The sequence below is a fragment of the Schistocerca americana genome, chromosome 2 (assembly GCF_021461395.2).
Source record: "Schistocerca americana isolate TAMUIC-IGC-003095 chromosome 2, iqSchAmer2.1, whole genome shotgun sequence".
NCBI lineage: Eukaryota > Metazoa > Arthropoda > Insecta > Orthoptera > Acrididae > Schistocerca > Schistocerca americana.
Window position 1 is genome coordinate 879,832,819 of NC_060120.1, and position 16,944 is coordinate 879,849,762.

A 16,944-nucleotide genomic window follows, 5' to 3' on the forward strand; every position below is an offset into this window, starting at 1 on the left:
GAGAAGGCGCTTCCTACAATGACTCGAAGAGCGGAGGGAGCAACCCTCTCTGCTGAGGTTTATTTAACAGAGAAGAAAAGGGGTGGTAGACCTACATCTCTTGTATCCTGGCTGGCATTCTACTTAGAAGAATGTACTCTGCTTTAAAACCCGGTCCTCCAAGGTGGGGGTTGTGCGATAGGCTGGTTACCCACCTATATAAAAAGACCATAACTCATAGGTCTCTGCGGTATAAGCTGGATAGTCTCAAAGTCAACGACAAGACCGTGCTAAAGGAAAACATGTTGATGTTTAAGACATATTATGTGTAGGTACGTAGAATATAAGAGGAGGTTTTAGTACAAAGGAATTAGAGCTTATAGAAAACTGGAAACAAATAATTACAATCGTGGATGTAATATCAGAAAGAAGGAAGAAACAGAGGAGCAAAAGATTTAAATAATTATACATTAGTTTACAGTGGAGTTGTACAAACGAAAAGAGCATATAGTGAGGTAGGCATTCTTATTTATGAAAAATGGAAAAGAGAGACAAATTTTTACGACTACATAAATGAAAGGATAGTAATTGCTACATTCAGAAATGACAGAAGACATTTATATATCATAGTAGTATCCGCACCTGAAAAAGGAAAACGCAAGGATTATGAAATGTTTCATGAAGACGTGCTAAAAAGCAAATAAATATAATAAAAGTAGCCATATGTTAATATTAGGAGACTTAAATCCAAAAACTGGAAAGGTACCAATAGCAGATACAGTTAAGCACATTTGGTGAAATAACTTTAAATGAAAATGGCAAGACATTAAGAGATTTTTCTACATTTAATCAGATAAAAATTGCAAAGACCTTATTCAGAAATAAACAAATACAATGGACCACAAGAGGCTCACGCTCAATAATTGACTATTTAATAGCTAATAAAAAGGTAAGCTCTCAAATTCGATGTACTCATCTGTTTAGAGGTAATCATGTAGGCTCTGGTCACTTCCTAGTTACTTCGAAGATTAAAATAAGGCCAAGATGGAGGAAACAAACAAATGTAAAGGTAATACAAAGCCAAAATATGAAATATATACGAATGAAATATGAACCTCATCTTCTACAGGAAGAAAGGATAAGGAACTCATATCAACGAATACATACACGAATTGCAAATGGTTGTAACTAGAGAAGAATGTGTAAGATTAAAAACAGCTGTGCTGAAAATAGCTAATGAGATACTAGGGAAAAGTAAAGCATCAAAGTGGAAAGGGGGTCTGAAAATACGGAATACAGTAATAACTAACAATATTAAAGAAAGACAAATGCTTATAACGGTTATTTACAAACACCAACAAATGAAGCCTGGGCATCATATAAACAGAATAGGAATAAAACAAAGAATTTAACAAAAAAAATACCATAGTGAATCCTAGGAAAGATTAATTGCTAATATTGAAAATGACATTCATAGAAGACAGAATATAAAGCTTAAACTTATGAAGCATATGAATAAGAGGGAGATAGATACTGCAAACATTAATACAACAACAGAAAATCGGTGGTTACACAATCACAGAACTTTATGATATGATGACGACCGCGAAGAAAGTTATTCTATAAAAATTGGCAGTAACTCTGTAAACCAAATAGACATAAAAGAATCAAAAGCAGCCATAAATGTAACAAAATACAGAAAAGCTACTGGTCTAGATGACATTAACACTGAATTAACCAAATATGCAGGAACCACATTAGAATTCTGCTTCCTTCATTTTCTAATGTGTATTGGAAGAGCTGTACTGTACCTGAAGAATGCAACACAGCTACAGTAATTTCTGTACTTAAAAAGGCAGTAGGAAAGACGCAGAAAAGTATAGAAGACTGAATTTAGTAAATGCAGGATATAAAATGTGTGGGGAAATTCTTAATCAAATGATACAATGATAAGTATTCATTTGTTGATACAATTAACTCTTATTCTCTGCTCTCTGTTCAATGAAGCCTACATCCCAAAGATCACCCACTATTTTATAATATTGTTCGTAATTGAAACTTCTGCTACAGTTATACAACATTTTTATTACAGAAACCTTACACAACCCTGTTTCGGCGCCTCAGCCTCATCTTCAGGTGCAATTGTAAATTAAAAAGGAACCTTACGTCAGGTCAGCAAGACCCATGAAAAGCCACCAATATTAAAAAAGCAAATAAGATCAAAAAATATGTAGACAACAATGAACATACCTAAAATCAGCAGAAAGTGTACATGTCCGACTTAAGTTAAAAGGCAGCGCATTTACTGTACATGGGTAGTCAGAGAGAGTACGAAAACGTGACCACGCTAAAACTACCTTTCAAAAGTGCTTGACGTCGGTCAGCCATATGTTACAAGCGTCGACGAGGGCCTAGAGTCGAAATAAAGCCAAACAGAGCCGTATTAGAGACTGTATGAGAAGCCAAGAGCTACACAGTAAGAATAAAACTGAGCTATTGATTCCTACAGTCATGGAAGAGCAATCAGTGACAAGTTTCACAGCACTGCCACTGATAGTCAATACACAAACTGACGTAATGTATGGCCGTGCGGTTAAAGGCGCTGCAGTCTGGAACCGCAAGACCGCTACGGTCGCAGGTTCGGATCCTGCCTCGGGCATGGATGTGTGTGATGTCCTTTGGTTAGTTAGGTTTAAGTAGTTCTAAGTTCTAGGGGACTGATGACCTCATATGTTAAGTCCCATAGTGCTCAGAGCCATTCGAACCATTTTTGACGTAATGTAGCAAAGGAAAACACTGTTCGAGTATCCATAACGAATCAACTATATATCTGAAAAACGGCCCGACCATAATGTCTACTGCTTATGAGTTACCCGTAGAAAGCGGCAATATGTCCCACCTTCTAACGGAACAGGGATTGAGTAATGTGACAACATACTGAAATATGGTGTCTTTTCTGTTGTGGTACAGCGCCCGCAAAGATCCAGTATTGCGAGAGACAGGATTTCAGCTGCCTACAGGCAGTATTATAAATCAGTGGTGAAAGCTGAAATTTTGTGCCGGAATGGGACTCGTACCCGGATGCTCCGCTCCTCTAGAACGGCTGCCTTAATCCAGGGTTCGCCGTGGCGTGCCAAACTTCTCGCGTGCGGCGCGGGCGGACCGCGGGCGGGTCAAGACCCGGCTTGTCACTCGGCTTTGTTCGGTCCTTCTCGGAAGTACCCGGAACAGCGCGGAATTTCCTTTAGCATTGCGGTGCGGCATTTTGCGGTCGGCACAACTCTCTCAGTTCGGCAGAATCGTGGTGTCAGCGACCTGTTTATTCTTCGCTGTTTGTCCGTGGTATGAAGGACGTTCACAGATCCAGTGGCTGTTTGGACAAAAAGAGACAGTCTAGCAATTTATTGTCACAGTCTTTTAAAATGAACGGGGATGACAGAAGAGAGAGAGAAGAGAATTCTCAGTTCTCATAAGCGACGGGGACTGCTTATTTGCTGCGAAACCAACATTATAGTACCATGGAGGAAGAATTTAGACTTTTAGAGGACAATAAAAGAGCAAAAAATTACCACTATCGACAGACGAGATTCATTGTTCTGCACATCAATAAGCACTTCGTGCTAAATTTGCAGATATGGAGCACTAGAAGAAATAGTTGGTCCGAACAGTAAAATTTCTGAAGTCGCACCCATTACTCCATTTTCAGTTGCAACAGCTTTCAACAGTAATGTACGAAGAGTGTGGAGACTTCATATACTATTGCAAAGTGCGTTTGTTAATTCAAGGGACGTGCCTGGAATGATTTTCGATTTAAATTTCGCTTTTGTCGTATTTATGAAGGAAAAAGGAGTGCAGGAACGGAACTTAGAACTTCCAGAATGTACAGCAGACTTTGCATTTTAAGTGGACTTGATTGTACACTTCCCATGTAAGACATTTCAAGGTAACTTCTTTCCGATTTGATGGGGATGTATCTAAAAGTAAAATTGCGTTGTAAAAGGGACACATTATGACGAAGACGATCCAGCTCCCTAAGCTCACTAGCGCTAAAGAAAGCACAACGTTTGAAGAATTCATTCTGGTGTTGCAAGAATTACAACTACAGTTTTAGAAATGTTTCGAAGACACTGTCAATCTTACATCTGGTTTCCAGACCAGTTGCCTTTTAAGTTAAAAGCGCCCCTGTGCATTTGCAGGAGTAACTGCTCTACCTACAAGTTAATTACAGTTGTAATTACAAATCTTTTTACGTTAAATTGTGCACGACGTCTACATTGCTTTTCTCAGGTAGATTTTCCAAGTCTCCATGACGAGGCTACAAAAGTGCTACAATATTCCTATCGACATATTTGTGTGAAAGATCATTTTTCGATTATGAAACTAAATAAATCACGGCTACGTAGTAACTTGAATGTGAAACTTTGTGAAATTGTCTGTGACTGACTGACGACGGTTTGTGCCAGATAAAAATTGTAACATGTCTTCATTGCACTCAGCACTCCGTCTTCAGGCCACGAGTGGCCTACCGGGACCATCCTCAGTGGAGGATGCGGATAGGAGGGGCGTGGGGTCAGCACACCGCTCTCCCGGTCGTTATGATTGTATTCTTGACCGAAGCCGCTACTGTTCGGTCGAGTAGCTCCTCAATTGGCATCGCGAGGCTGAGTGCACCCCGAAAAATGGCAACAGCGCATGGCAACCTGGATGGTCACCCATCCAAGTGCAGACCATGTCCGGCAGCGCTTAACTTCGGTGATCTAACGGGAACCGGAGTAACCACTGCGGCAAGGCCGTTGCCCATGTCTTCATTACGCTAAAAATAATTAATTAATATTGTAAACTTGCTTTGTTTCTGATCTGTGCTGTTGAGAAATGTGAAACATAAGAACAAGTCGTATGCAGTATGAATGTATCCCCATTTAAATGCAGCGTGTTCGCAGTTTGCCCCTCTTCCCCCTCTGCGCACCATGGTGGTGGGGGAAGTGTGCCAACAGACTGAGCCCTTTGGCACTCGGCTTAGGCTTGGCCCACGAGCCGAAATCGGACATGTCCGACAAAACGGACACCACATTTCAAATACAGTGTATACACCTTTCACCATTTATATGGGGTGAACACTTATAAAACCAACAAACTACAGGGACTGATTCCTGACTGGAAATATAAGAAAAACCGTCTCATGAACATCTGTCCATAAATGGATGGTGTGAGTGTGTAACGACAACAAATTGTCCCAAAGCACATACAGAGCTGGGTCGTATTCCACGTCACAAAAGATGTTTGAAATTGCCTTGGTGCGATTGCAGGTGATGGGGATAGTAGCGGTTGTCACTCAGGATGCACATAATCGTACTTTGGCTTAGAACATGCTGGCAGGCCACTTGCCTGAAGTTTGTGATAGGAATAATCTCAATATCCTGTACAGCCTGGTACTCCACATCTGGGGCACACACAGGCCGCCGCCTCCCTTTACATTCGTCTGTCTGAAAGGACCCATGATCGCATAAGCATCCCAAAAGGGCTTGAAATGTTGGTATCCATGAAGGTACTTGTTTTGGTACAGCTGTGCTACCTCTCGACCATTTTTATTCGCATAGCCGTACACAAACACCATGTCAGCTTGTTCCCGACACGAATATCGCTGTTTACATTACACTGAGTCAATTACGCAGCCTGCCATACACAAAGAACAGACACGCCATGTGGTCAGTCCCGTCTACAAGACTTAGAAGTTTGTAACGGGAATTTCCTAACACCCTATATACAGGGTGGTCCATTGATAGTGACTGGGTTAAATATCTCACGAAATAAGCGCCAAACTAAAAAACTACAAAGAACGAAACTTGTCTAGCTTGAAGGGGGAAACCAGATGGCGCTACGGTTCGCCCGCTAGCTGGCGCTGCCATAGGTAAAACGGATATCAACGGTGTTTTTTTTTTAATAGGAACCCCCGTTTTTAATTACATATTCGTGTAGTATGTAAAGAAATGTGAATGTTTTAGTTGGAGCACTTTTTTCGCTTTGTGATAGATGGCGCTATAATAGTCACAAACACATGGCTAACAATTTTAGACGAACAGTTGGTAACAGATAGCTTTTTTAAATTAAAATACAGAACTTAGGTACGTTTAAACATTTTATTTCGGTTGTTCCGTTACATTAACCTGCCAAGGTCGCAGATGTTCCACTTGTCGCAGCCATCGTGGATTTTCTGTTGCCCAATAGTGCATATTTTGCCGGTTTACGTTACCGCTGTTGGTGAATGACGCTTCGTTGCTAAATAGAACTCGTGCAAGAAATCTGTCATCGTCCCGTAATTTCCCTTGTGCCCAGTGTCAGAACTGTACACGACGTTCAAAGTCGTCGCTAGGCAATTCCTTCTGCATAGAAATATGGTACGGGTGCAATTGATGTTGATGTAGCATTCTCAACACCGACGTTTTTGAGATTCCCGATTCTCGCCCAATTTTTCTGCTACTGATGTGCGGATTAGCCGCGACAGCAGCTAAATCACCTACTTGGGCATCATCATTTGTTGCAGGTCATGGTTGACGTTTCACATGTGGCTGAACACTTCCCGTTTCCTTAAACAACGTAACTACATCCACATACATCTACATACATACTCCGCAATCCACCCTACGGCGCGTGGCGGAGGGTACCTCGTACCACAACTAGCATCTTCTCTCCCAGTTCCACTCCCAAACAGAACGAGGAAAAAATGACTGCCTGTATGCCTCTGTACGAGTCCTAATCTCTCTTATCTTATCTTTGTGGTCTTTCCGCGATATGTAAGTTGGCGGGAGTAAAATTGTACTGCAGTCAATCTCAAATGCTGGTTCTCTAAATTTCCTCAGAAGCGATTCACGAAAAGAACGCCTCGTATCCTCTAGACACTCCCACCCGAGTTCCTGAAGCATTTCCGTAACACACGCGTGATGATCAAAGCTACCAGTAACAAATCTAGCAGCCCGCCTCTGAATTGCTTCTATGTCCTCCCCCAATCCGACTTGATAGGGATCCCAAACGCTCGAGCAGTACTCACGAATAGGTCATATTAGTATTTTACAAGCGGTCTCCTGTACAGATGAACCACATCGTCTCAAAATTCTACCAATGAACACAAGACGACTATCCGCCTTCTCCACAACTGCCATTACATTCTTGTCCCACTTCATATCGCTCTGCAATGTTACGCCCAAATATTTAACCGACGTGACTGTGTCAAGCGCTACACTACTAATGGAGTATTCAAACATTACGGGATTCTTTTTCCTATTCATCTGCATTAATTTACATTTATCTATATTTAGAGTTAGCTGCCATTCCTTACACAATCACAAATCCTGTCCAAGTCATCTTGTATCCTCCTACAGTCATTCAACGACAACACCTTCCCGTACACCACAGCATCATCAGCAAAAAGCCGCACATTGCTATCCACCCTATCCAAAAGATCATTTATGTAGATAGAAAACAACAGCGGACCTACCACACTTCCCGGGGCACTCCAGATGATACCCTCACGTCCGATGAACACTCACCATCGATCACAACGTACTGGGTTCTATTACTTAAGAAGTCTTCGAGCCACTCACATACTTGGGAACCAATCCCATATGCTCTTACCTCAGTTAGGAGTCTGCAGTGGAGCACCGAGTCAAACGATTTCCGGAAGTCAAGGAATATGGCATCCGTCTGATACCCTTCATCCATGGTTCGCAAGATATCATGTGAAAAACGGGCGAGTTGCGTTTCGCAGGAGCGATGCTTTCTAAAGCCGTGCTGATGCATGGACAGCAACTTCTCTGCCTCAAGGAATTTCATCATATTCGAACTAAGAATATGTTCGAGAATCCTGCAACAAACCAATGTTAAGGATATTGGTCTGTAATTTTGAGGATCCATCCTACTAACCTTCTTATATACAGGCGTCACCTGCGCTTTTTTCCAGTCGCTCGGGACTTTACGTTGGGCAAGAGATTCGCGATAAATGCACGCTAAGTAAGGAGCCAACGCAGTAGAGTACTTTATGTAAAACCGAATGGGAATCTCATCAGAACCTAGCGATTTATTTATTTTCAACCCATTCTGCTGCTTCACAACCCCAGGGATGTCTATCATAATGTCCTCCATACGGGAATCTGTACGAGACTCAAACGGCGGCTGTTTGTACGATCCTCCAGCGTTTATAAGATTTCTCAAATGCTATATTTAAAATTTCACCTTTCGATTTGCTGTTTCCCGTTGCCAGACCAGACTGACTAGAGAGTGACTGGATGGAAGCCTTCGACCCGCTTACCGATTTTGCGTAAGACCAGAATTTCCTTGAGTTTTCAGCAAGATCTTTTGCTAAGTTATGACGGTGATAGTGGTTGAATGCTTCGTGCATCGCTCTTTTTACAGCAGCACTAATCTCTACTAACTTTTGCCTGTCCTCATTCTCCCGATCTTTCTTGTACCGCGAGTGCAACTGACTTTGCTTTCTGAGCATTATCCGCATTGCGCTGTTAAACCACGGTGGGTCTTTTCCGTCCGTAACCCACTTTTTCGGCACATACTTGTCCAATGCGTGATTTAAAATGTGTTTAAAATTTGCCCATAATTCTTCCACGTCCATCGTACCGGAAGTAAATGAAGTCGATTCATTTACTAAGTGGGATGCTACCAACTGCATATCTGCTCTTTCTAGTAAGAATACTCTCCTAGCCTGCTTGACCGACTTTTTAACTTTCGTAACCATAGTCGTGATGACAACATCATGATCACTAATCCCTGTCTCAACACTGACACCGTCGATGAGGTCTGGTCTGTTCGTGGCTACCAGATCTAAAATATCTAACTATCCGGCGAACGGTCCGGACACTTGGATGATGTCGTCCAGGATACCGAGCAGCATACATAGCATACGCCTGTTGGGCATTTTGATCGCAATAGCCATACATCAACACGATATCGACCTTTTCCGCAATTAGTAAACGGTCCATTTTAACACGGGTAATGTACCACGAAGCAAATACCGTCCGCACTGGTGGAATGTTACGTGACACCATGTACTTATACGTTTCTGACTTTTACAACGCCATCTATCTATCACAAAGCGAAAAAAGTGCTCCAACTAAAACATTCATATTTCTTTAAATACTTCACGAATATGTAATTAAAAACGGGGGTTCCTACTTATAAAAAACGCAGTTGATATCAGTTTGACCTATAGCAGCGCCATCTAGCGGCCCAACCGTAGCGCCATCTTGTTTCCCTCTTCAAGCCAGACAAGTTTCGTTCTTTGTAGTTTTTGCGTTTGATGCTTATTTCATGACATATTTGGCCCGGCTACGATCAATGGACCACCCTGTATATGCAAGGATGGCTCTAGGTACTTTCAGTGAGGATGCGTCATATCCTCTGAACCCCTGTAGGACTTAGCAAATGCTACAGGTAGTGTAGCTAACAGAGGCGATGGATAGAGAGAGGGGTGGAGAGAGGAGGCAGGACCAGGTGCAGCGAGAGATGAGAGGGGAAAGAGGTGGACAAAAACAGAGGGAGGAGGAGAAGGATATTAGGGCGTATATCCAATTCCCATACATATTAGAAACGTGTGCTGTCTCTTTTCTTTTCTTTCTTTTCCTTTTAACCATGCGTGGCTGGAAATAGCTAGTTAGTAATATGTACGGATATTCAGGGCGATTCAATATTCCTGTTACAGACTGCTAGTAGCTGTATAGGGGACTTAGCAGATGAGTTTTGCTAACGAACCCACGACTGCAAATGTATCGTTGGGATGTAAAATCCGTTTGATGATCGGATCACTTCCAAATTTCCTGGTTCACAGTATCACACAGCGGAGGCAATGAGCACTGTCCTGGTGCTATAGGATCACATGGCATGGGCAATGTTCCGAGTACTTGTCCTTGGATTCTCTTCTACGTGAGAAGGACATCCTCTTCAAAGTCGATAATGCAGTGCATCCGCGGATACTACAGCCGACTCGCCTAGTTTCGAACGTACTGATTACTAAAAGTCGTTGTTGTAGTCGGTCGAAGGTGCTATGTGAAGTCGTAATTACAGCAGGGACTACTGACGGCGCCCACTTCTCAATTACTGTGTTTGGCATGAAGTGGGATCTGTGAAAGTAATCACATCTTCAAGCTTGTTTTATATCCAAACGCTACATTTCCAGACATGGGTTTCTTATCAGAAGTTCATCCTCTACAATCTTGTAATAAGAATTTTGAACCACCCTTTGTTTTCCCCACGGATCTGCGGCCATGCAGCATCAAAAGGAAGAAGTTTTGTCTGGGTAAATTCTCGTGGCAACGTGTCCCGACTCGAGGTTGGTTGTCACAGACAATGACAAGCTTCGACATTGGGATTTTTGTCCTGGGTTATTTAGCTGAGAAAGAAAGAAATTATTTGTTTAAAAAAAGGGTTGATTGAGAATAGAAAAATAAAACAGCGATACTGATAGGGGATACTCAAGACAAAATTAAACACTAAAATAGAATTTAGGTGAACATAGAAATAATGTCACTTTCGAGAGCACTCTCACAATTCTCACATGTATAACTGTTATTTGGCCTTGGCGTGCATAATTAGTGAGCCCACTTCTTACATTCTACACACAGCATCTTTTTTTTCCCTTAGTTCATAGTTAGCAACGGTTCTATCTCGACTACGGTCTGAAGTAATGTACGTATCGTCCATGCTGCTAATTTCATAGAGATGAAAGTTATTTCTTTCGAGAACTGTTGTCGAATTACTGGAAAGAGATTCCACATTCTTCGGTTGAAGCTACAAGCTCATACTAAGCTATACGTCTCTAATTTTCTTACTGGAAGTTCTTTTAAAAAAAAAGTAGGGAACCTGTCCTCTTTGGCACACCCATTATCCTGCCAAGATTTAGGACACTTTACGGAATTTGCTTCACAAGGTTCCTAAGCCTAATGTTTGGTTTCTTTTTGCGTTAAAGCGTAGAAAACATTGATTGCTTCAACAACGTACTGTTTTAATTCCTTCTAGTCATATCAGAAAAAAAATGTGACCACCATCCTCGAAATTTTTATGGTGACCACCAGTCTCGAACATATCAGATAAAAACCACGCTGTAAAAATAAACCCTGAGCCTAACGTTAATCTCGATACCGAACAATACTTTTCAACTGTTGTAAAATGTAAATATTAGTTAGTGGGACATTGGCACTTGGTGTGCAAACAGCTCGTAACTGAAACTTTCGCTTATGTTGAACAAAATTGTCACAGTTGCTTTAGTGCTGTTATTACAGCAGCTATTTATCTGGCGTCCATTAGCGTCTTGCATAGTGCGCAGGTTTGACATTATGTGTGGTCTGTGGAAGTTTTGTATTCGTTGATTTTATTGGTTTTACCTCAGGTTTTTTTATATTGTTTTGGTGACTTTGGACTTGGTGCATAATGTTTTTTATGGGGCGCTCTCTCCCTAATAGAGGGTTTTAAGAGATCTAAATTTCAAAACCATCCCTTGGAAGATAACCGTACTGAAGCCCTACTTTTTACAAATCAGGTAAAAAATATACAGGGTGTTTTCGTAAGACCGCCCAAAAATGTAACAGGACATACAGAATACTCCACTGAACAATTATGAGATAGGGAACATGAGATCGGAGAAGTCAGCTTAAGGAGTTATGGAAGTGAACTTATCTATCGCTTTGTCTAGCATTACTGTTTTCCAGCTTATTTACAACTAACATTAGACGTACCGTGCTGTTTATTTACACGTACATTCTTTATTTCCCACAAGGAAACAAGGAGAACGAGCCTTATTACCTGGAAGTCATGATGCAGGTTTTGTTTACTTTACTTTTCCATAAGCTGGCTCTGTTATATCGTTTCTACATCGTCCCATGGTAGGACATACTATGAGTATTTACAAACCCATTCATTATTCAGTGCTATTCAGAGATGTACAGTACAGTAGAATGGAGCAGTACCAGCAATGTATTTCCTGGTCGCCGGATTGGAAGGGAGGGTTCTATTCCATGGCCTGCGAGGTCACATGACCTTAATCCCCCTTATGATTTCCTATGGTAATATCTAAAGTCACTTGTGTTTGGATTCAGAGTTGAAGTTATTTGCCAGAGTTGTAGCTGCCTGTGATGTGATTAGAAACACACCAGGGATATTTGTCAGGGTGCGTCAGAATCTTGTTCACCCATGTCATGCTTAAATTGAGGTGGATGGCCGTCAGTTTCAGAACATTTTGTAAGATACAGTACAAATGGTACATTCATTGTGTCAGTGATGGTCTTTACAGTTAACTAATGAAGTAAAAAAAAGTACACAAAAATGTTATTTTATTACTATTATCTCCTTAAGCTGGCTTCTCCGACTCCAAGTTTCCTATCTCAAATTTTTGAGTGGAGCATTCTCTATGTGCAGCTAAATTTTTGCAGGCTCTTACGGTAACACCCTTTATAGCGATTGCGTCCGAACGTTTGCGAGTAAAAAAGTAAAGTAAGTCGTTCGAGTACTTATTGACGTTTTTGGCAACAACGTTTACTCCTGTACATGTTAAATGCATACTTTATATATTAAAACTGTATAGCGTATGTACATCTGAATGTTCATTAGTGTATTGTGTAAAAATCTGAAGTAAACCAGTTAAGACCTTTAAGGTAACAAGGTGTCAGGCAGTAGTAGCCGACCGAGACATACGCAGCAACAGGGAAGTAACCGCTTTTGTGACATTTACGAGTTCCTAACCAGGAGCGAATTTTATTATATCATCTGTGCGCTTTAATAGTTTAGTTTCTTGAGTTTCTGCGCGTAAATTTGATATCTAATAGCCAAAGTTCTCGCATTTTCGTTTGTGTCGGAAAGTAAACCGATTTTGTGACAGGGGCGAGTTATTTAGTTTCAAGCGAGTGCTTCGGTGGTTAGGTTTATGAATATCTGCATATTATTAGATACAGTTCCTGCGATTTTGTCAGGGTCTACATTAGAGTTGCGCAGCACGTGCCGATATTCCGTTATCTGCATAGTTTAGTTTTCCACGGTCTTTAGTATGGACAGGGACTGCGATTGTTGTGTGCCACTTCGCTCTCAGCTTCAGGCTGCGATAGCTTCGGTTACACAGCTTGAGGCTACAGTGGATGGGCACCACTATTGTGGGCCGGCCGTGGGGATCCAACGGACGTCCAGCACGTCCGAGTCCTCCGATCGGTCCTCAGCGGTGGCCAATCCAGTTACTGTTCGCACTGAGGTTGTCCCCTCACCTGTGGTCGAGTGGGAGGTCATCCAGGGCGAAGCAGGCGGCGAAAGACTTCCCAGGCTGCCGCACGCAAGGGCTCCCCGGTTTGTCTGACAAACAGGTTCCAGGTGCTGTCTGTGGCTGACACTGTCGCTGAGCCAGATGCTGTCGCCTGTCCTGATTCAGAGGAAAACACACACACTGCAAGATCCGGGCAATCACAAAGCGTGGGATTATTGGCAGCTGGGAGCTCCAACGTTAGGTGCGTTATGGGGCCCCTTAGAGACTTGGCTGACAAGAAGGGAAAGAAAACCAATACGAACGCCGTTTGCATACCTGGTTGGGTCATCCCAGATGTGTAAATGGTCCTCCCAGATGCCATGAAGAGCACAGGGTGCAACCAGCTGCAGGTGGTTGCTCGCGTCGGTACCAATGATGTGTGTCACTTTGGATCAGAAATTCTATCTGGTTTCGAGCGGCGAACAGAAGTGGTAAAGGCTGCCAGACTTGCTTGCAAGATGAAAGAAGAGCTGACAATTTGCAGCATAGTCGACAGAACCGATTGCGGACCTCTGGTACATAGCCGAGCCTCTGATTAAATATCTAGGTATTACAATTACGAACAACTTAAATTGAAAGGAACACATAGAAAATGTTGTGGGGAAGGCTAATCAACGACCGCGTTTTATTGGCAGGACACTTAGGAAATGTAACAGACCTACTAAAGAGTCTGCCTACACTACGCTTGCCCGTCCTCTTTGAAAATACTGCTGCGCGGTGTGGGACCCTTAGCAGGTAGGACTGACGGAGTACATCGAAAAAGTTCAAAGAAAGGCAGCACGTTTTGTATTATCGCGAAATATGGGAGAGAGTGTCACAGAAATGATACAGGATTTGGGCTGTACATCATTAAAAGAAAGGCGTTTTTCGTTGCGACGGAATCTTCTCACGAAATTCCAAACACAAACTTTCGCCTCTGAATGTGAAAATATTTTGTTGACTCCGACCTACATAGGGAGAAACAATCACCACGATAAAATAAGGGAAATCAGAGCTCGTACGGAAAGATATAGATGTTCGTTCTTTCCGCGCGCTATACGAGATTGGAATAATAGAGAATTGTGAAGGTGGCGCAATGAACCCTGTGCCAGGCACTTAAGTGTGATTTGCAGAGTATCCATGTAGATGTAGATGTAGATACATTACATATTTATTTATATATCACATATATTTTGAAATACAGGTATATAAAAACCCGCAAGTATTAGAACGTAACGTTGAGTCAAAATTTCGAAGCAATCGGTAGAGAATTTTCGGAGGTTTAAGATTTTCAACACATGAACACTTACATTTTTGTTTATTTAGGTGTAAATATTTGTTTGTTCAAAATCTTAAGTATCAAAAAGTTCTTCACCAATTGCTTTGAAATTTTGACATCACACTGCATCCGACTACTCACATGTTTTTATATGCCTACTGAAGCGTCATATTGTACATAAATATGTATATAATATATAAAGGGGGTAAATTGTTGGAAACAATCACATGTTCGTTAGTTCAAAATCTTAATTCTCCGAAAGCTCTTCACCGATCTCTTTTAAATTTTGATTCAACGTTGTACTGGATACACACATGTTTCTATATACCTACAAGAACGCCATATTATATTTATATATACATATATAACATTATTACTTATTTTATCTCTAATAGATATAGTTATATAGCATATGGCCTTCCAGTTGGTATATGAAACACGCGCATATCCGAATGCGACGTTGTGTCAAAATTTCAAAGGAATTGGTGAAGAACCTCCGAAGATTTAATATTTTGAATGAACGAATCTGAGATTTTTGTTAACAACGTATCCTCTTTACATACAGTATACGCGTATTTATATATCACACGGCGCTCCAATATGTATACAGAAACACAATAATATTCGAATGCAACGTTGTGTCAAAATTTCAAAGCAATCGGTGAAGAACTTTCGGAGATATGCGATTTTGAAGAAATGAATATTTACATTGTTACTTATATACATTAGCTGAACCTGGCCACTCTTTGTTGTAGCTCAGTATACTAAAACTGAAAAAAGAGAAAAGAGAAAGCACACGTTTCGAATATGTATGGGAATTACATATACATCCTAATCTCCTTCTCTCCCCTGTGTCTGTCCATCTCACTCTCCTCCTTCCTTTGTCTATCTCCTGCTCCTTCCCCCTCTTTCTGTCCGTCACCTCCTCAACCTCTCTCTGCCCATCACCTGCTCACCCTCTCTCTGTCCATCTCCTCCTCCCATTCTCTCTCTCTCTCTCTCTCTCTCTGTCTCTCTCTCTCTCTCCATCTCCTCCTGCGCTCTCTCTCTGTACATCTCTTCCTTCTCTTTTCGTTGTCGATTTCCTTCCACACCACTGTGCATCTTCTTTTCCCTCCTTCTCTCTGAACTTGAGCCTTGTTTATTGTTATTGTAATTTCAGATTTCGTAGTAGTATTCTAATAATAAATCAATGAGCCGTAAATACAACTTCCTGTTCGGTCACACCGCTACGCTAGTGTACATTTTATATACAAATTTATATATTACAAAGTGGATAATCTATATGTGCCTAAACGTTTATAACAGTAATTTGTCAAAATTTGACGTAAATTGGAAAGGTGCATTTTGAGATGTTCGGTAACAATGTTTCCCTTTACGTGCTACACACATATACTTATTAAGTACATGTATTAAAAATAAACATATCTTAAAGAGCTAGGTACCTAAAAACACGCCCGTATCAGAATTCAACATTGTGCCAGAATGTCTAAGCAATCGATTAAGAACATTTGGAGACTAACGATTTTGAAGAAATCAACATTTACGTTTCATAACATTTCCCATTTTATTACATACATATTACATATATACCAGATGGCGTTCCAGTAGGTATATAAAACACTTGCGTATTCGAATGCAATGTTGCATCAAAATTTCAAAGCAATCCATGAAGATTATGTTTGTACATAAATAGAAACTGTAAATGTCCCTAAGCGCAAATCTCTGGAACAAACATTAACTTCTCTCCCTCAGCAAAGAGTTTGGGAGTAATAATAGATGAAAATCTAAATTGGATAGAGCACGTAACTGCAGTGTGCAAAAAAGCATCAGCATCCCTTCATGTCTTACAAAAGTATAAAAATCTCTTCTCTTTCGATCTGAAAAAGAAATTAGTACAAACGCTTATACTCCCAATCGTTGACTACGGCGATATTATCCTACAAGGCCTCTCTCAGGAAAATTCGCGACGTCTGGAACTGGTTATGAATGCCTGCGTCCGATATATCTTTGACGTTCGACTTTTTGATCACATTTTACCAGCATATGCAAAATTGTCCTGGCTGCGTGCAGACAAACGTAGAGATTTCCATACACTCTGTCTCATCTACTGCCTTATAAATGTACACTGTCGCTCATATCTCTCCTCGTCCTTAACGTTTATGTCGGAACAACATGACAGAAACACACGTTCCCATCATAATAAAATCCTCTATGTTCCACTGCATCGCTCAGTCACCTTCTCCAAGTCCTTTACAGTAGCGGGAACCCGACTCTGGAATAACCTCCCTCGTTATGTTAAGGAACTTAATTACATGTCCAGCTTCAAATAACAGTTAGTGACGTATCAACTTAAGCAACAGTAATGCCTCCTTCTGTACGTGAATGCACTTCACCTCATTACTTCCATCTTTGCCCCTCC

The 16,944-nt window shown here is 41.3% G+C and overlaps 1 protein-coding gene and 1 pseudogene across 1 annotated transcript in view; both read right to left on the reverse strand.

The window, feature by feature from the left end:
• Positions 1-16,944, reverse strand: part of LOC124594519 — a 74,276-nt gene that overhangs the window by 36,645 nt on the left and 20,687 nt on the right. The window lies entirely within an intron of this gene.
• On the reverse strand, positions 4,660-4,777 carry LOC124597509 (annotated as a pseudogene).